This window comes from Artemia franciscana, chromosome 13, assembly GCF_032884065.1.
Source record: "Artemia franciscana chromosome 13, ASM3288406v1, whole genome shotgun sequence".
Classification (NCBI taxonomy): Eukaryota; Metazoa; Arthropoda; class Branchiopoda; order Anostraca; family Artemiidae; genus Artemia; species Artemia franciscana.
Window position 1 is genome coordinate 45,949,279 of NC_088875.1, and position 21,413 is coordinate 45,970,691.

Genomic DNA, 21,413 nt, shown 5'->3' on the forward strand with positions numbered 1-21,413 from the left:
CTTGCGCTGAGGACTGTCATCCTCAAAGACATAGTTTCCAGACTTTTCTACTACGCTGAACAAAATGGCTATCTCAGAATTTTGATTAGATGTCTTATGGGAATTGATGGGCGTGGATGGGGGAGGGTGTTTGTAGCCCGCCAATCACTTTCAACTACTAAAAAGGGCACTAGCCCTTTAAATCTCAAATCTAATAAACCCTTTTTGAAAATTTCAATGGCAACTCGTTCAATACGAAATGCCCTGGTCTAAAACCAAAAAAAAAAATAAACAAAAAATAAATAATATGTTGTGGCCACATCGCGTTTACTTAGGGAGTGCTTTTGCGCTGCTTATGATATACTCGTTTACCTCTTGTTTTCTTCGTATTCTAGGTTGGGGGGGGGACCAACCCCTCCCAAGCCAAAATGCGATAAATAATTCAAAGTACGCACATTTTGTTTTCAATTTTTCAGAGATATTAAAAGACATAAACCTATGGGAGGATACCCCCTCTTCTGAGTGAAAAAGTGCCTACGGGCCTCTGTCGTTTTATAGTTTTCAAATTTGTTTTTAGAATAACTAATTTGCAAGTGGTTTCCTCATTTTACTCAAAATAGATATGTCCTTGTGCTTTTTTTTATATTTTTTTCCTTCTCTGTACAACAAGACAAAAATCCCACAATTTGAACGACTTTAGCAGATGTTCCATAAATTTTATGAAATCGTTCTTCTCTATCATTTGGAGAAAAAAAAGGAATATGCTCTCTTTTTTACTATTGATGGCAACCTATAAAGACATTGATTGTTAACCCTTCTTTATTAAGACGAAAGTGCATATCCTCGCTCCGAAAGCAAAAGGGTATATCTATATATATAAAAATAAGTTGTCTGTGTGTGGATCTGTGGATGGATCAGGTGACGTCATGTTTGTTCGCATATGACGTCTGAATTATTTCACACTAATACAAAAGAAGAAAAAAACTAAAAAAGGTAAAAACTACAAAAAAAACTAAAAAGAAAAAAAAACTAAAAAAGCTAAAAAACTAAAAAAAACTAAAAAAAGGTAAAAATCTAATAACTAAAAAAAAACTGAAAAAAATAAAAAAAAGGCAAAAACTACAAAAAAAATAAAAACTAATAAAAAAACTAAAAAAGCTAAAAAACTAAAAAAACTAAAAAAAACTAAAAAAAGGTAAAAAACTAAAAAAAACTAAAAACTAAAAAAGAAAAAAACTAAAAAAAAGGAAAAAACTGAAAAATAAAAGAGAAAAAGAAAACTAAAAAAATATGAATAAATATATATAAAAATAAGTTGTTTGTGGGTTATGTCTGTCTGTCTGTCTGTCGAGTGACGTCGTGTTTGTCCGCATATGACGTCTGAATTATTTCACACTAATACAAAAGAAGAAAAAAACTAAAAAAGGTAAAAACTACAAAAAAAACTAAAAAGAAAAAAAACTAAAAAAGCTAAAAAACTAAAAAAAACTAAAAAAAGGTAAAAAACTAAAAACTAAAAAAAACTGAAAAAACTAAAAAAAGGCAAAAACTAAAAAAAAACTAAAAACTAATAAAAAAAACTAAAAAAGCTAAAAAACTAAAAAAACTAAAAAAACTAAAAAAGAAAAAACTAAAAAAAAGGAAAAAACTGAAAAATAAGAGAAAAAGAAAACTAAAAAAATATTAATAAATATAAAAAATATAAATATAAATATAATATAAATTAGCAATCAACAAAGCACCGAGACACAAATGACGACCGGGACACAGGGAGTATAAATGACGACCAGGACATAAGTAAAAAAAAAAAACTAAAAAACTAAAAAAATGGTAAAAACTACAAAAAAACTAAAAACTAATAAAAAAACTAAAAAATCTAAAAATCTAAATAAACTAAAAAAGAAAAAAAAGAAAAAAGGAAAAAAATAAAGGAGAAAAACAAAACTAAAAAACGAATGTATATACAGACCGGGACACCGGGATACAAATGACGACCGGGACACAGGGAATATAAATGACGACCGGGACACAGGGACACAACTACAATGGGGACGCCGGGGGGCACAGGGGGATATAAATGACGACCGGGACACCGGGACACAAGGAATATAAATGACGCCCGGGACACTCAAAGAGAAATCACAGACTGGAACACCGGGACACAAATGACGACCAGGACACAGGGAATATAAATGACGACCGGGACACAGGGACATAACTACAAAGGGGACGCCGGGGTGCACAGGGGAATATATAAATGACGATGGCGACTCAGGGAATGGTCGATTAGCAATCACCATCAACAAAGCTCAAGGGCAATCATTAGAATCATGAGGTATAGATCTGAATACGGATTGTTTTCCCATGGACCATTATATGTTGCATGTTCAAGAGTCGGTAAACCTGACAATCTATTTATATGCACAGACAATGGGACAGCAAAGAATGTTGTATATTCGCAAGTTTTACGTAGTTAAAAACTATATATATATATATATATATATATATATATATATATATATATATATATATATATATATATATATATATCTATATTCATAGGTGGGACATAGGGACACAACTACAATGGCGCGTAACTAATATGGCGCGTAACGACTTACGCGCGCGGGGGGGCTTGGGGGGGCGCGAAGCGCCCCCACCAACTAGGTGTTGGGGTGGCGCGAAGCGCCACCCCAACAGCTAGTACATATATATATATATATATATATATATATATATATATATATATATATATATATATATATATATATTTAACAGATTTTGAAATGTAGGCTATTCGGAAGAGGGAGGAGGATTTGTTGTACTGGAACAGGTTGGGAAGAGGTCATAAGGAAAGAGGTGAAGGATGACACATTGGCAAAGACTATCCTTTGCGGCCACCGATCTAGGGCAAAACGGAGAGCAGATTGTTTCGGAATGGGGTGGGAAGAGGTCGTAAGGAAGGATTTAAAGGAAATAGGAACGTTTTTGGTAAGGTAAAGAGGGAAGCTACGAATAGATTCTGATGGAAGAGGAGTGTAGGTTCCGAATAAGGCTTCCGACAAGGACCCCATCCCATCGAATCCCAGTCCTTACACTCTGTTTAGAAACTTCCTCAAGACGCAGGTGTCTGTTACGTCATAGGGAATATTTTCTAAGAGACTTACTTGACTTAATGCTCCTGCCGAAATGCTTCCAGCGTCGAGAGTGATGCTACATGGTGCCTCCATTTGGACCGGTCACTTGCAAGGATGTGGACATCCTCCTGAATATTTGCCATGACTAAGAAGGCACCTGTCGTGTCCTTCCAATCTGGTTGGGGGACGACATCTTGGGCGTTTCCCGCTGTGCAGTACGAGATCAAAGTCAAAAATCGTTCGAGCGGGAGTGTGAGGGGGCATGCGAAGGAGATGTCCGTACCTGCGTAGTGTTCGTTGGGCAAGTTGGACTGAGAAGGGCGTTTGAGCAGTTAACGCCAGGAGGTTCTCGGTGCTAACAAAATCGTGCCATCGTAGTCCTTCAATGCGGCGAAGATGTTTTGTTTGGGTTATATTTACGGTACTAAGCACAGACTGAGTGGCTGGCCAGGTTTCGGCTCCGTAAAGAAGCACGGATCCCACCGAAACATTGTATATCCGCATCTTGGTCCTACGGCTGATAGAAGGTTTTTCTCCAAAGGGCACTTAGTCTTCCCACTATTGCTGAGGCTTTGGCAATTCGGTGCATTAGATCTCTAAGGATTGATCCGTCATTTGAGAGGATATGTAAATTCCTCAACAATATCAGCTGGTTTGTCACCGACCATTAGGATTGGCGGGGGACGGGGCGAGTTACGGGGCTCAACAAACATCACTTTTGTCCTCTGTCAAATAATCGACAGCCCTATCTTTAAGACTTCATCAACAAGGATCTGTAGGGCTTCTGTGAGCTTCGACGGTGAATCGGAGACTAGAGCAAGGTCATCGGCATGGTCAGCGTCTGAAAGTACTCTATCACCTTAATGCAACCCAAACTGGAGGCGGTTTGTTATCCGAGTCCTATTGTAGTCGATGACACAATTCAATAGTTCTGGGGCAGCAGCACAACCCTGACGGACTCCAGTATTGATTTCAAAAGATGAGCTGCGTCTGCCATTGACTTGCACACAGCTCTCAGTCCCTTCGTGGAGCCGCTCGAAAAGGTTGCAGTACTTTAATGGTAGTCCCGTTGTTTTCAGTATGAGCCAGAGTGATTGCCGGTCGACAGAATCGAAAGCAGCCTTGAAATCCACAAAGGCAACATATGCTTTTTGTTGAAATTCTCGAGTCTTTTCTATCAGCTGCCGCATTGTGAATATTTGCTCCACGGTGGACCTTCCTGGCATGAAGCTAGCCTGTTGGATTCTTCGTTGGCTTCTGAGGAAAGTTGTACAGCGGTCCAGGAGGGTCATAATGAAGAGCTTCCCGGGCACAGAGAGGAGTGTGATGCCTCGATAGTTGGAGCAGATTCTGCGACTGCCTTTCCTTTTCCAGAGAGGTAAAACGATGCCCGCTCGCCAGTCTTTTGGAATCCATTCTGTACGAAATACTATGGAAAACAGTACCTGGAGCCAGAGAAAGGTTGTTGCCCCACCATATTTCAGCAGTTCTGCAGGGATACCACAGACTCCTGGGGCTCGGTTGTTTTTCATCCGTTTCAAAGATTTCAAGATTTCTGTAGAGATAAAAGGGTGGTGCACACTTTCACACGGGGCCTCCGGGATGTTGGATGCAACTTAAAGAAGGTCAGGGTCGGGCTGGATAACACAATCCAGGGTTAGAAGTGAAGAGAAGTGATCCTTCCAGGCGGACAGTTGAGCGCTGTCGTCAGTGATAATATTTCCATCATTAGATATGATAGGGCCTAGGGAGGATGGCTTTCTATCTGTAAGATCCCGAAGGTGTTTGTATAGAGCGCATGTGTCACTCTTTCTGGTGGCCTCCTCGAGATCAGCGGCCTTTTTCTCGGTAAACAGCTTTCTGTCTCTGTGGAAGAATTTATTTCTGACGCCATTTAGACGTCTGTAGGTAACCATGTCCTTCGCTAGGCGTGCTTTGCGACGCTGTTAAATAATATCTAGAGTTTCCTGCGATATCCAGGACTTTTTTCTGGGCTTCAGACGACCGATAGTACTTTCGGCCGAAAGCAATACGCCGTCCTTGAATAGTTGGCATGCTTCTTCAGATCCTGAAATTTGACCAAGATAGTCGGAACGGTCTGAGATGGAGACAGCATAGACCTGGCGCCTGTTGGAGTTTGCGAGATTGTTCAGGTCTAATTTGGGAGGACGGTGGTCACTTTTCTGGTCTTTCAGGCGTAGTCTAAGGTTAAAGACGACAAGCCTGTGGTCGGTGTTACCCAATTCTGCACTTCTTTAAGTTCGGCAATTAGTTATAGAGGAACGCCAGCGTCGGGACACGATTATGTAGTCTAACATCTTTCTTGTTCGTCCATCATTGCTATACCAGGTATATTTGTGAACTTTTTTCCTTTGAAAAAGGGTGTTGGTGATCACGAGAGCGTGCATGTTGCACAACTGAAGGAGCCTTAGCTCATTGTCGTTCAAGCAGTCGGATGTTACAGGTCCTAGAACATTGTTCCAAACGCCGTCTGTATCTCTGACAGTGCCGTTGAAGTCGCCAAGAAGGGTTAAAGCATCATGAGGGGATACTTTTGCTAGGGTGCTAGACAGCTGGGCGTAAAAACGATCTTTCATCTCATCTGAGGCTTGGTTTGTTTGGGCGTAGCAGACAATGATGGTCCATTTTGGTCCGACCAGATTAGGTGATAGCCTTCACCGATGTCTTCAGAGTCGTTTCCTATAAGGCGAGATTCAGTTACGCCTGCTACAGCCACACCAAAACGCTTGAGTTCTAGCGCAAGCATTGAATTTGCTCCAGGGAAGTTAAGGGTCAGAACGTTCCAGGTGGCCAGGCGAAGACCACCTTGGTCAATAAGGTTCAAACGATGGTCAAATTTCGGTCCGGGGACATGCTGAAGTCTTGAAGGGTAAAAAGAAGATCGATCATCCGAGGCAATAACATCACTATTCGTTTCAATTAGGTTCGGGTGGAGGGTCGCAAGCCCAACCCGATTGTGTAGCAGTAGTGGTAGTATTTGTGGGATGCAAATATTGCCTTTTTGATTATCTCCCTTATCATTTCTTGAATTTTCCAAATTAATTTACTCAGTTATTCCTGTATTACACCCTTTTGACAAACTCTTTACACGTAACGTTTTTTGATTAAGTTAAACAGTCCCCTCAACATTCTCTGAAAGGTTCACCTGAATGTTCTTCGTCTTTTTGGAAAGCAAAGTTCAAATATGCATACCTTTGTCAATAACAAATACTATGTGTAAACAATAAACGAATTCCTAACTTACAGCTTTTGTCCTGAGGACTGTGAGGAGGTTGACAGCCCCAAAGAAATAGTTACTGGACCTTTCAATAATGCTGAACAAAATAGATTTCCTAAAATTTTGATCGGATATTTTCGGGGAATAATAAGCTTAGGGGGGCTAATTGCCCTCCATCCATATTTGACTCTTAAAAAGGGCACTAAAACTTGCGACTTCCAATCAAATGAGCTCCATATGATCCAAAGTTTATATGATACCCATTCCATGAAAATTTTATATGCCCTAGGGCATAACTTACAACCCTTGCCCATGCTCTCTTGGGGATCTTGTTCACCCTAAAGACATTGTTATACGGTTTTCGGGCTATTTGTAACAAAATGGGTACCTCACAGTTTCAATTGAATGCGCTTCGGGAAAAGAGGGTGTCAGGATAGGGGGGGCTTGTGGCTCTCCATTCTGATTGACTCTTAAAAGGGATCGAGAACTATACATTTCCAATCAAATGAACCTGTTCTAGAGCCCACGACCACCCCTTCCTGAAAACCTTATATTTCCATGGGGCAAAATTTACAACCCTTACTCCTAGACTCTGGGGGATTCTGCCAACCCCAAAGGCCTTGTTATATGATCTTTGGTCTATTTTTGAACAAATGGCCGTGTTAAAATCTCGGTCAGATGCATCTGGAGAAAATACGAGGGGTGGGGGCTGCCGCCCGATCATTTTCACTCTTAAAAAGGGCACTAGAACATCTAATCTCCAACCCAGTGATCCGACTGCGGAGTTTATACAACCACCCTTTCCATATGAACCTTATATGCCCTTTAAGCATAGCTCAAAACCCTTTTGCTGAGGACTGTGGGGGGGGTGTCATCCTCAAAGACATAATTTCCAGACTTTCTACTACGCTGAACAAAATGGCTATATCAGAATTTTGATTAGATGTGTAATGGAAATTGATGGGCGTGGATGGGGGAGGGGGTTTGTTGCCCGCCAATCACTTTCAACTATTAAAAGAGCACTAGCCCTTTAAATTTCAAATCGAATAAGCCCTTTTTGAAAATTTCAATGGCAACTCATTCAATACGAAGTGCCCTGGTCTATAACCAAGGAAAAAAAAACAACAACAAACAAAAAATAAATAATATGTTGTGCCCACATCGCGTTTACTTAGGCAGTGATTTTGCGCTGCTTATGATATACTCGTTTACCCCTTGTTTTCTTCGTATTCTAGGTCGGGGGGCGGACCAACCCCTCCCGAGCCAAAATACGAAAAATAATTTAAAGTACAAACATCGTGTTTCTAACTGCTCAGAGATATTAAAAGACATAAACCTATGGATGGATACCCCTCTTCTGAGTGAAAAAGTGCCTACGGGCCTCTGTCGTTTTATTGTTTTCAAATTTGTTTTTAGAATAACTAATTTGCAAGTGGTTTCCTCATTTTACTCAATATGTTTTGGATATGTCCTTGTGCTTTTTTATATTTTTTTCCTTGTCTGTACAACAAGACAAAAATCCCACAATTTGAATGACTTAAGCAGATGTTCCATAAATTTTATGAAGTTATTCTTCTCTATCATTTGGAGAAAAAAAGGAATATGCTCTCTTTTTTACTATGGATGGCAAAGAAAGATCCGAAAAGGCCTATAAAGACACTGATTGTTACCGCTTCTTAATACGAAAGTGCATATCCTCGCTCCGAAAGCAAAAGGGTATATATATATATATATATATATATATATATATATATATATATATATATATATATATATATATATATATATATATATATATATATATATATATATATTTCACATATTTTGAAATGTAGGCTCTTCGGAAGAGGGAGGAGGGTTTGTTAGCTGTTTTCTAGAGGAATTGTCTATGGATAATTTTGGGTACACGTTTGATTGACCGTATGTCAAACAACAAGCTGTATGAAAAATGTGTGTCTATCCCAATTTCTAGGGCTATAATGAGAGAAAGGTTGTGATGGCTAGGACATGTTTTGTGGATGAAAGGTGACAGATGGCCAAACGGAGAGCAGGTCGTCCTGGAACAGGTTGGAAAGAGGTTATAAGGAAAGAGGTGAAGGATGACACATTGACAAAGATTATCCTTTGCGGCCACCGATCTAGGGCAAAACGGTGAGCAGATTGTTGTGGAATGGGGTGGGAAGAGGTCGTAAGGAAGGATTTAAAGGAAATAGGAACGTTTTTGGTGAGGTAAAGAGGGAAGCTACGAATAGATTCTGATGGAAGAGGAGTGTAGGTTCCGAATAAGGCTTCCGACAAGGACTCTATCCCATCGAATCCCAGTTCCGACACTCTCCTTAGAAACTTCTTCAAGACGCAGGTGTCTGTTACGTCATAGGGAATGTTTTCTAAGAGATGCATGTGTTAATTATATAATAGTTTCATTCTGATGAAAGAGGAGTTTGCGCAGCTGTTTCGGCCTCTGGCAGCTTTCAGTTCCAATGATTTGTAAGTTTTAGTAGTAGGATAGCGTAACTCAATATATAAGCTTTGTGCGGAAACAGTTTTCTCTTTTCTAAGAATCAAAACACAGAGAAACAGAAGGGTTACTTTTAAAATGATTTTACTGGCTGAAAATTTCATACAGTAAAAATCGGCCAAGTGAAATTTAACTTTTTGTTTGATATACTGGCTTAAAATTCACCGCTGGAACTAGTCAGATTTTAAAATGGCAGAGTTGGAGGATATCCTATCTGGCAGAATAATAAACAATTATAATAATAGAAACTACAATAAAACAAAATATAAAAATGAGTAAATTAAACAATATAAACTTAAATATAAGTTTTAATGAATTTTTATTAAATACATAAAGTAAATAAATAAATAAATGTATAAAATAGTATTACTTTATGATATATTCTCAGAGACATTGAAACATGTTTGTTTCAATTATGGCTGGTCTCCTCCAACTCCAATGAAGTAAATACACCACTGCAAGAAAATCCCATCAGACTGAAAAGCAAAAGATCTATCCTTTAGTTGGCCTCTCCCCCCTTCCTCCACTGCACAACATAGTTCTTCTTCTTAATTTATGCTAGGGGTTGCTCACTTTCAAAAACTGTGTACAATATTTAGCATATATCGTAACCTGAACTAAAATACGTCTACACGATCACTCAACGAGGGGGCGTGCACATCTTCATAATTTAAAAGAACTTGCGTAACCGAAAAAGTAAGCATGTTAGGTTTCTTTTTACAATTACTATCCCTTGGGACTATGGCCAAGAACGTTATTTACATTACATATAAATATATAATGTAAATAAATAAATGAATGTATAAAATAGTGTTATACCAACGTTTAGCATATATCTTAACTATGTTCTGAGACCGCACTGACTTTACATTACGTACGATATAAGACGTTTGTTTTGGTTTTTTTTTTTCAGTCATTTTTTCTTCTGTACAGGATTTTTCAAAATGTTGTCTTTTTGCTTTTGCGCTAAGGATGGCTCAGCGAAAGTCTTTGCCGAAATATCTGCTTTCTCTTTTCATTTTATTTTCTTGCCGAAAATTACCTTCGTTTAGTATTGTCTTTTTTTGTTTTCATTTTCTCTTCTTTTTTTGCTTTTTTTTTATCGGGTGGATGTTGTGCATTGGGCGATGAGACCCAGCACAGTGGAAGCTGTGTTTCCACTTTTCTTTTCAAACAATCTATCGGCGAAAAATATCGGCGATTTTCAGTAGAAAATTGGTGGATGACTCTCAGGGTTCGGCAGAATTTTCAGTAGGACTGTTCTTCTTTTGTTTTACGATTTTGGAGGGGTTTGAGCGATTTGTGAACAAAGTACCACATTCTAAAAACTCAGAGAGTGATTCCGGAAAGAAAAGTGGGATTTCGTTGATCAATTTTTGTCAAAGTTGATTATCTTTCGAAGGGGAACTTCGGAAGCAGATATAAGCTTGAAAAATAATGAAATATATTTAATTTTGGAACTAAGTGTGGTCGTATGTCGTTCATGTTAAAGCTGTTTTGACTAAGGACATGTTTCTTCATCATTTTTCAGACATTATCCCGGGGATTCAGAGTTTTCCATAGATTTTTGGTAGTTTCAGGATCTTCTTTTTTGTCGGAAAATGGATAGGGAATTCGGTAGATCTCCCGAAAAATCGGTCTAAGTGGAAACACTGAGTGGTACAGAGTGTGCCATGCGTGCTCGAAAAACTAACGCTCCAAGGCGTACATCTGGTGATGTAGATTGGGTAACCCTTTGAATTTATGTGATAAGAACAGCTGCTTTGTTTTCCTCATTTTCTTTTTTTCTTTTTTAATGTGTCCTTGTGCAAATTTGAGTTCCTTTGAAGGTTCTCTTAAATGTTTGGTTTTTTCCTTGTCTGTAAAACTTGTTGGGTATAAAATCAAGTAATTCGAACAAGCTAAACAGATGTTCATAATTTTATGAAGCTATACATCTCCGCCTTTTGAAGAGAAAAATAAAATGTATTACTTTTATGTATTACTATAAAAATAAGACCTTGGAAGGCTTTTAAACTTAGCAACTAGTAGGATATTTTTTTATACGATGAAAAACTATCCAGGGCTAAAGGATCCGGCCTTCGCTCTGGCCAGTTATCAGAGAATCTTGGATTAAACTCCCATGTAAGCCGCGATTTTTTCGGCCAATTATTATTAACCTGGATACGTTTTCGCGATCACTAAACTAGAGGGCGTGTACATCTTCATAATTTTGCAAGAACTTGCGTAACCGAATAACGTCGCTTCAGTTTGGTGGGGTAGAAAATAACTTTTAAAGCATGTCAGTTTTCTTTTTGCACTTACTATCCCTTGGGACTATGGAAAAAATCGGCTGCACGGTAACATTGGTAGAAGACTGGATCTTATCTTGGACTACTTTATACAAGGTTTTGACACAGAGAATAATAAGGTCCAGTTTTGATATGAAAAGAAACCTTTTTGTTATGTAAATATATGTATATGAGCAAGGGTTAAAATGCGATAAGTGATTTCAAGCTCTTTATTGTTATTTCCTTCTCCTATGCTGCGAATTCGGAAACTCGATTATTTAACTGTTTCATATTCCGTTCGGTGCAAAAAAGTTACGATACAGGGACTGTAGTAGCCTACCTAGGAAGACGCTCGCGCTAAAAACTAACTTTATCTAGGCAGACTTTTCCAACTTTAATAAAGCATTTTAAGGACTGTAACTTTTTTAGTTAAATTTTTCTTCAGCAAATAAAAGAGAGAATCAAAAAGGCCATCCCAGTATGGGACACAAAAATAAACACACGCGCGGAGAAAAATATAATGTATCTCAATATTCCCTCATCAGTGGTAAAAAAAAAGCAATCAATATTTCATTCTTTAAATTCAGCTGACAATGTAATGATGCCACATGGTGAAAAAAAGTCACTGCATTTTAGTGATTGTTTCGTTGATTTAGCTATCTTCTTCAATAATCTAGCGATTTATGCGGTGATTTAGCGTTTTTTCTTTTTAGGCAATATAAAAAAATCTCTAGAAATAGTGGTAAATCACTATGGGGTGGCTACCCTGATGGTATGATAGGAACGTTATTATAGGGGCGCTACTTACGTGACTACTTTAAAGATTTTCAAAAGAAAACTCCTTGTCAAAAAGGAAGAAGAAGAAGAGGAAGAAGAAAAAACCCAAAAATTACATTTTTGTGCCATTAACACCAGCTTAGTTCATGTTAGAAAACGAGATTGCATTACGACAATTTTTGGGGGGAGGAAGACGGTGTTAATGAGCAAATGTTTTTTACTGAAATGCTTGATGAATGCATCGATAGATTAATATTAACATTAATAAGGTCCAGTTACGATATGAAAAAGACCCCCCTTGTTATGTAGATATGCATGTGTAAGCATTAAAACGCTATAAGTGATTTCAAGCTATTTATTGTTATTTCCTTCTTCTATGGTGCGAACTAGGAAAATAGATAATTTAATTCTTTCAAATTTTGTTGGGTGCAAACAAATTATTATACAGGGACTGTAGTACCCTGGAAGACTCTCATGCTGAAATTCCAATATAAAGTTGTTATTCCAAACACCACAGTCGTACCTAATTATTTGTTACTAATTGCTTAATTCAACAGTGGTTTAATTTGTCAAAAATTTTAGAGGTGAAACTTGTGCCATTTTTGTAGATAGAAAAGGCAACTGAGGTATGTTGTTGTTCCAACTCTTCTTTTTAGACTGTTATTTGAATATCAATTAAATATTAAAGAAAGTAGTTACCAAAAACTGTTGAATTAGTCACTATGCAATTACGTTTGACACTGGGACACTGGAAGAACACGTTTTTCAGTGCAATCCAGTTTGACCTCCTCTGACTCCTGGTAACAGATACGTCCTTGCAAATCAGCCAGTTTTTAAAAAGGTATTAGAAAAGTAAAAGGCTAGGATGCAAAATACTTGTTCGCTGGTTACCCCTCCCTCTCCCCCCTCCCTCTGCAAGTGAGTATCGTGATTATGCGCATATATGGATTTATATTTTTTTTTAGTTAGTTTACTGAAAGAGCTGATCTGTTTTCCTCAATTTATTTTATTCTTGCTTTAAATATATATAAATAATGTTGATGACCAAACTGCCTTTCCGTCATACAAAGTCCATTAGAGTCTTAGCCAGGGTTGCCCCTCCTAGTGATTTATCACTATTTCTAGTGATTTCTTATATTGCTTAAACAAAAAATTCACTAAGTCACACATAAATCACTAGACTATTGAAGAAAATCACTAAATAAACCTAAAAAATCATTAAAATAAAGTGTTTTTTTTTTCACCGGGGTGCCAACCTTGGTCTTACCTGACCCTTTAGAAGGTAATAAGGCTAAGGTTATTTGCAAATTTTAGATTTGTTGTGGTTTTTAGTTCATCGTTGTTTTATCAAAAAGTTTTTTAGTAAACTAGGTTGTTATTCGTTTCATTGTTTTGGCATGTGCATTGTATTTTGTTGAAGACGGCTATGAGTCATGTAGCCGAAAAAATTGCATAGGTTTATTTTGGGCACAATCTTCAGAAAATTCCTCATTATCTTCTTGTTTTACATTTTAAATATCTGCTTGTGCGGATTCAAGCCTCATCAAATGTTTTTTTCTTCTTTTGTTTGAAAGTTTTTCTTTGTCTCTAAAACCTGCTATGGTATATATAAGATCCAGTAATCTTTAAAACCCTACAAATGTTAACGGATCTTACGAAACTATTTGTGGTTACGATTCGAAGAAAAACAAAAATGTAACTACTTTTTTTATCTAATAGTTCGTGGTAACGAACTGTATAAGGAGCGACCCGGCTCAATAGTAGACGAAACTCTAGAAAACGGAATTTTGATGCTAAAAGATACATCAAAATAATCGGATTTTCATGCTGATTTTAAATATATAAGTTTCATGAAATTTAGTCTTTGTCATCAGAAGTTATGCGCCTGAGGAAATTTGCCTTATTTTGAAAATAGGGGGAAACACGCCCTAAAAGTCATAGAATTTTGTGGAATTTTGCATTTTTTGCCAGAAGACAGATCACGGGTGCGTGTTTGTTTTTATACCAGGGGTCATCGTATCGACCAAGTGGTCCTAGAATGTCGCAAGAGGGCTCATTCTAACGGAAATGAAAAGTTCTAGTGCCCTTTTTAAGTGACCAAAAAATTGGAGGGCACCTAGGCCCCCTCCCACGCTCATTTTTCCCCAAAGTCAACTGATCAAAATTTTGAGATAGCCATTTCGTTCTGCATAGTCGAAAACCATAACAACTATGTCTTTGGGGATGAATTACTCCCCCACAGTCCCTGGGGGAGGGGCTGCAATTACAAACTTAGACCAGTGTTTGCATACAGTAATGGTTATTGGGAAGTGTAGAGTAAAAATAAGTTGTCTGTGTGTGTGTGTGTGTGTCGAGTGACGTCATGTTTGTGTGTCGACTGACGTCATGTTTGTCGACTGACGTCATTATAAGGATTGAGCTGTATGTGCCATGAAGTTGTTTGTCGACTGACGTCATGTTTGTCAACTGATGAAATTACATACTGGGACACCGGGACACAAATGACGACCGGGACACAGGGAATATAAATGACGACCGGGAACCTCAAAGAGAAATTACAGACTGGGACACCCGGACACAAATCACGACCGGGACACAGGGAATATAAATGACGACCGGGAAACAGGGACACAACTACAACGGGGACGCCGGGGGCACAGGCGGGATATATAAATGACGACCGGGACACAGGGATTGTTCGAATAGGAATTACAGACCGGGACGCAAATGACGACCGTGACACAGGGAATATAAATGACGACCGGGACACAGGGACACATCAATAGAATAATGAGGTATAGATCTGAACACACATTGTTTTTCCCATGGACAATTATATGTTGCATGTTCAAGAGTCAGTAAACCTGACAATCTGTTTATATGCATAGACAATGGGACAGCGAAGAATGTTGTATATTCGCATGTTTTACGTAGTTATATATATATATATATATATATATATATACTAGCTGTTGGGGTGGCGCTTCGCGCCACCCCAACACCTAGTTGGTGGGGGCGCTTCGCGCCCCCCCCCCAAGCCCCCCCGCGCGCGTAAGTCGTTACGCGCCATAATAGTTACGCGCCATTGTAGTTGTGTCCCTATGTCCCACCTGTGAATATAGATATATATATATATATATATATATATATATATATATATATATATATATATATATATATATATATATATATATATATATATATATATATATATATATATATATATATATATGGTTTTAACTACGTAAAACTTGCGAATATACAACATTCTTTGCTGTCCCATTGTCTTTGCATATAAATAGATTGTCAGGTTTACCGACTCTTGAACATGCAACATATAATGGTCCATGGGAAAACAATCTGTATTCAGATCTATACCTCATGATTCTAATGATTGCCCTTGAGCTTTGTTGATGGTGATTGCTAATCGACCATTCCCTGTCCCGGTGTCCCGGTCGTCATTTATATCCCCCTGTTTCCCCCGGTGTCCCCGTTGTAGTTGTGTCCCTGTGTCCCGGTCGTCATTTATATTCCCTGTGTCCCGGTCGTCATTTGTATCCCGGTGTCCCGGTCTGTATATACATTCGTTTTTTAGTTTTGTTTTTCTCCTTTATTTTTTTCCTTTTTTTTTCTTTTTTAGTTTATTTTTTTACCTTCTTTTTAGTTTTGTTAGTTTTTTTTTTTACTTATGTCCTGGTCGTCATTTATACTCCCTGTGTCCCGGTGCTTTGTTGATTGCTAATCGAACATTCCTTTTGTCCTGGTCGCTTTCTCTTTGAGTGTCGTCATTTATTTTTTTCTTTTTTAGTTCTTTTAGTTTTTACCTTTTTTAGTTTTTTTTAGTTTTTTAGATGAAAATTTTTTTTAGTTTTTTCCTTTTTTTCTTTTTAGTTTTTTATTGGTTTTTACCTTTATTTTAGCTTATTTTTCAGTTTTTTCCTTTTTTTTAGTTTTTTTTTATTTTTTATTTTTTTTACCTTTTTTTAGTTTTTTTAGTTTTTTTAGTTTTTTAGCTTTTTTACTTTTTTTATTAGTTTTTAGTTTTTTTTGTAGTTTTTGCCTTTTTTTAGTTTTTTCAGTTTTTTTTTTAGTTTTTTATTGGTTTTTACCTTTATTTTAGCTTATTTTTCAGTTTTTTCCTTTTTTTTAGTTTTTTTTTTAGTTTTTAGTTTTTTTAGCTTTTTACCTTTTTTTAGTTTTTTTTAGTTTTTTTAGTTTTTTAGCTTTTTTATTTTTTTTATTAGTTTTTAGTTTTTTTTGTAGTTTTTGCCTTTTTTTAGTTTTTTTAGTTTTTTAGCTTTTTTATTAGTTTTTAGTTTTTTTTGTAGTTTTTGCCTTTTTTTAGTTTTTTTCTTTTTAGTTTTTTTGTAGTTTTTACCTTCTTTTTAGTTTTGTTAGTTTTTTTTTTACTCATGTCCTGGTCGTCATTTATACTCCCTGTGTCCCGGTGCTTTGTTGATTGCTAATCGAACATTCCTTTTGTCCTGGTCGCTTTCTCTTTGAGTGTCGTCATTTATTTTTTTCTTTTTTAGTTCTTTTAGTTTTTACCTTTTTTAGTTTTTTTTAGTTTTTTAGATGAAAATTTTTTTTTAGTTTTTTCTTTTTTTCTTTTTAGTTTTTTATTGGTTTTTACCTTTATTTTAGCTTATTTTTCAGTTTTTTCCTTTTTTTTATTTTTTTTTTATTTTTTATTTTTTTTAGTTTTTTACCTTTTTTTAGTTTTTTTTAGTTTTTTTAGTTTTTTAGCTTTTTTACTTTTTTTTATTAGTTTTTAGTTTTTTTTGTAGTTTTTGCCTTTTTTTAGTTTTTTCAGTTTTTTTTTTAGTTTTTTATTGGTTTTTACCTTTATTTTAGCTTATTTTTCAGTTTTTTCCTTTTTTTTAGTTTTTTTTTAGTTTTTAGTTTTTTTAGTTTTTTACCTTTTTTTAGTTTTTTTAGTTTTTTTAGTTTTTTAGCTTTTTTATTTTTTTTATTAGTTTTTAGTTTTTTTTGTAGTTTTTGCCTTATTTTAGTTTTTTTAGTTTTTTAGCTTTTTTATTAGTTTTTAGTTTTTTTTGTAGTTTTTGCCTTTTTTTAGTTTTTTTAGTTTTTTAGCTTTTTTATTTTTTTTTATTAGTTTTTAGTTTTTTTTGTAGTTTTTGCCTTTTTTTAGTTTTTTCAGTTTTCAGTTTTGTCACCTGATCCAGTTTTTTCAGGTGACGTCACCTGATCCATCCACACATCCACAGACAGACAACTTATTTTTATATATATAGATAGATAGATATATATATATATATATATATATATATATATATATATATATATATATATATATATATATATATATCTATTCACAGGTGGGACACAGGGACTACAATGGCGCGTAACCAATATGGCGCGTAACGACTTACGCGAGCGGGGGGCTTGGGGGGCGCGAAGCGCCCCACCAACTAGGTGTTGCGGTGGCGCGAAGCGCCACCCCAACAGCTAGTAAACATATAAGAATATAAAAGTTTGTTACGTAAGTTAATTCTTAAGTTACGTATATTTTTTACTAATAAAAACGTTCGTTAAAAATTAAAAGTTCTAGTTGCCTTTTTAAGTAACCGAAAAATTGGAGGGCAACTAGGCCTCCTTCCCCACCCCTTATTTATCAAAGTCGTCTGATCAAAACTAAGAGAAAGCCATTTAGCCAAAAAAAGAATTAATATGCAAATTGTACTTTAATAATTTATGTGTGGCGAGCCAAAATCAAACATGCATTAAATCAAAAACATTCAGAAATTAAATAAAAAAAACTAGTTTTTTAACTGAAAGTTTTTAATTGTTTTAAAAAGTAGAATTGTGGCAAAGAGTCAAACTTTTTTTTTATTTAATTTTAATAAAAAATCTGAAAAGATTGATGAAGAGTGTCTATTTATGTTACTAGAACTTAGTTAGATTTCATTCCCAAAATCTAAGCTCGAATCTATATCTTCAGGAGTTTACAAGAGAGGGTGTGTTAAATTTAAAACACTGGTTAAGTGGTTGAAAAATCGGTTAAAAAAAAGTAAGCTAAAACACACACGGCATTATTCCACGAATTATTCAAATGACATTATTTAAATGACATTATTCCACGAATGAAAACCATTGTCAAATGTAGCGAATTAGTTGTGCTTATTGTTTTCATTGTTCAACTTGGTAATACTGGTGAAAATATGGCACTGTTCTAGTTTCTAACGGTCTCAATGGTTTTGCCGCCCTCTAGCTGCATATATGGGTGCTTGGGGGCGTTTGATTTCAAGATTTTGTCTTGAACCTGCTGATCGTGAAGCCTTCTTTCCTCGTGGTACATGATTAACCTCATTAACTATCTTTTAAAATTCCATCAACGAGTTGCTCATTAAATCCACATCGTCTGTGAAGTCGTGATATGTCGAGGCAATTGGGTTTTTTTTTCTCTGACCGATAACAAAGCCTTTTGTGTGTGCAAAGTTAATTCGCCATCATCCTGTCTTTGATATAGACAAAGAGAGCCTGTGAAAGTAGACTCATAGGACCCTTTGGCTATCTTGATCAGTTCAACTCGGGCACTGTCATCGCCGTGATATTCCATAGCTTGGGCCCAAATGAGGGAATCAAAATTGACAACAAAATTGATGAAGGTGATGGTGATAGGCAATTAATTCTCTCGCTCTGTTGCACAATCAGGTGGAGGGTTACTATATTTTCTTAACATCTCTACAAGTCCTAAAACCTCCTTGGTTTAATCGTGTCTGCTTGTCTCGGGTATCCCTGACGCGGTTGAGGACGATTGTGCATAAGACCTTCATTGCGTGGTGACATACCTGAGGGATATACCTTTCTAGTTAGAGCATAGCGCCTTGTTACCCTTTATATATGACGGCATAAGCAACGAGAGTTCAAATGTTGTATTAATTTCTTTGTTGACCATACCTCTTCAAGAAGTTTTTTTCTGCTTTGGTTATTTATAAAAAATAGGCTAAAATAGATTTAAAAACTCAGGTACTTTTTTGGTTTTAGCACCGTAGTATGTGCCTGTATAATTAATATGAATTAACGATTCTTGCTTTTGATAGTAAGAATATCAGTGAAACCGCGAAATTCCAGACTCTCAAGATTACTGTTTCGTAGCATGACTTGTCAATGATAACTATATTTTTATGCTTTGCTTTACAGCTTAAAGCGCATTTTTGGCACAACTTAAAAATATTTAAGTGTGGCTCGGCATCAGAGATCATGCAGACTTCTTTAGACTAAGCTCTGCCGTCCTCTGCCGCCTACTCTCATGACAAGCAACCGGGCTGACTTTATGTTGTGATTTATTTTGCATCAATGTCTTGAGTTATGTTTTGACCGTGTTCCGGCAGTTCTTTATTCATTTTCATCCTGTAGCTCAGTGGTTCACTTTTATAATCCTCTACAAAAAAGTACTTGAAAAGTATAATTCAATGGTTCGCTGGCAAAACTCGAGAAAGGGCACAGGAGGTCCTTTACAGAAACCTTGGGACGAAATCGTTTGTTTTTTTTTCTTTGTGAGTCAAGGTAAATATATTCCTGTTGACATCTTGGATCATCTCCAAATTATGGATCGAATTACGCCACTGAGAAAAGTAATTTTCAATTAAATCCTGTGTTACCACTTGGAATTTATTCAGGTGAAAAAGACATTTTACGGAACATTTGATTTCATTTTTGTACTCAATTTAGTTACAATATATATATATATATATATATATATATATATATATATATATATATATATATATATATATATATATATATATATATATATATATATGTATATATATATATATATATATATATATATATATATATATATATATATATATATATATATATATATATATATATATAAATATATGTGTGTGTGTGTGTGTGTGTGTTTTATTTTTGTTTTAGATTTAAACGTGATCCACCCATCACGACATAAATGGAAAATCCCTTTTAAGGCAAATCATCGCCATGAAAGTGAAATATTGCAGGAAAGTAAAATTAGATCTGAAAGCTTGCTTTCTGAGATTTATCTCCAAGTACGATTTAAACGGAAAACTTCAGATAAAAATGTCGTTGGTTTGAATCGACCCCACTAACCCTCTGGTAATTAGCCAAAGCTTGTGCTATCACATTAAGACCTGCAAAACTTTTTTTTTTAACGTGTTAGTATAGGCTAATGAAAATGGAAAGCTTAAAAAGGGGTGGGATTATCGGCAATTTAACTTAGGAAGGTGGGGATTTAAGACTTCTAGCGCTACTGACATTTTAGCGTCTAGTGACCTCATTTAAGAAGAATATAGTTTCGACTAAATTCGGTAACTGATATAATTAATATGTAATATTATGGGATTAAAGCTGAAATTTATCCGCAACTGGTAATTTCAGTTTTCCAAAATGATTTAAAGCCACAATCTAGCCTGGACTGGGTAGGCCTAGATTAGCTTGAAAAAATCCTGGCAGGCTAAGTAGGGTAGTTGATTTCAAGCAGTTAGGCCTACTAGTAGGGACGTATTCGGAGGTGTGGGCTAGAGTGTTTGAACCCACCCCCCCCCCCCCCCAAAAAAAATGTCCAACTTGTAAAAACGTAACACAAATGTATAAAAGCAAATTGTTGATTCATTTTTAAAGCTTTTTGCCCCCTCCTCCAAAAGAAATAAGAAACTCATAGGTATGGCCCTGCCTACAGGTAACATAATTCCGCTTTCTTAACCCCCCTTCTTACTTTTAATATGCCAAAAACAACAATCATACCACAGTTAAGGGTAAAAAAATGTCAAATGCTAGATAGCGTTTGATATTTTTTTTTCGACACTAGCACCAGTTAGAATGAAAAATTTATCCATTGTTGACTATGTTTCCCATACTTTTTGATATAGACTTTATCGTTTAAGACAGACAAGTACATAACCAAACAATGTTTGAATTTCAGGACATCTTTAGTGGCCAAAAAGTAGCCTCTTTCTAAATATACAAGCAGATTTTAGCACTTGGTCCACGGTCAATACTATAGTTGAAAGGAAAAAGCAAAGGAAATGGGGAAAAAAACATAGGGATTAAAAACTATTAGTTCCGCTGACTTTGTAGCTTCCGGAATCTTCACTAAAAAAATGAAAATTTCAAGAAACTAAGGTTAATTTTCTTATTATATTATTTGGTACTATGTTCCGTTATCGACGAAATTAAAATGCTTTTGCGCTTCTCTGTAGGGGCACAGATCTGTGAATAAACTTGGACAAATGAGGGGACTAAGCGGGGAGATGGGGTAGTAAAACTCTACTGATATGTCCTGGGTACAGTTGCGTTTGATGACAGATTCGGCAAAGCGTAAGCAAATGCTGTCTTTTTCCGTTTAGGGTGGTAAGTATGATGCTTCAAGGAGGAAGGAGTATTTAACCTCTCAAACTGACCCGATTTCATCACTTACTTCTATAGAAGCATCAAATTTGATTCATGAAGGAGCTAGAAAATAATGTACTTCAAGTCACGAAGAT

General features: G+C 36.1%; 1 protein-coding gene across 1 annotated transcript in view; it reads left to right on the plus strand.

The window, feature by feature from the left end:
• The window catches only part of LOC136034996 (vesicle-fusing ATPase 1-like), a 267,443-nt gene that overhangs the window by 237,361 nt on the left and 8,669 nt on the right, over nucleotides 1-21,413 (plus strand). The window lies entirely within an intron of this gene.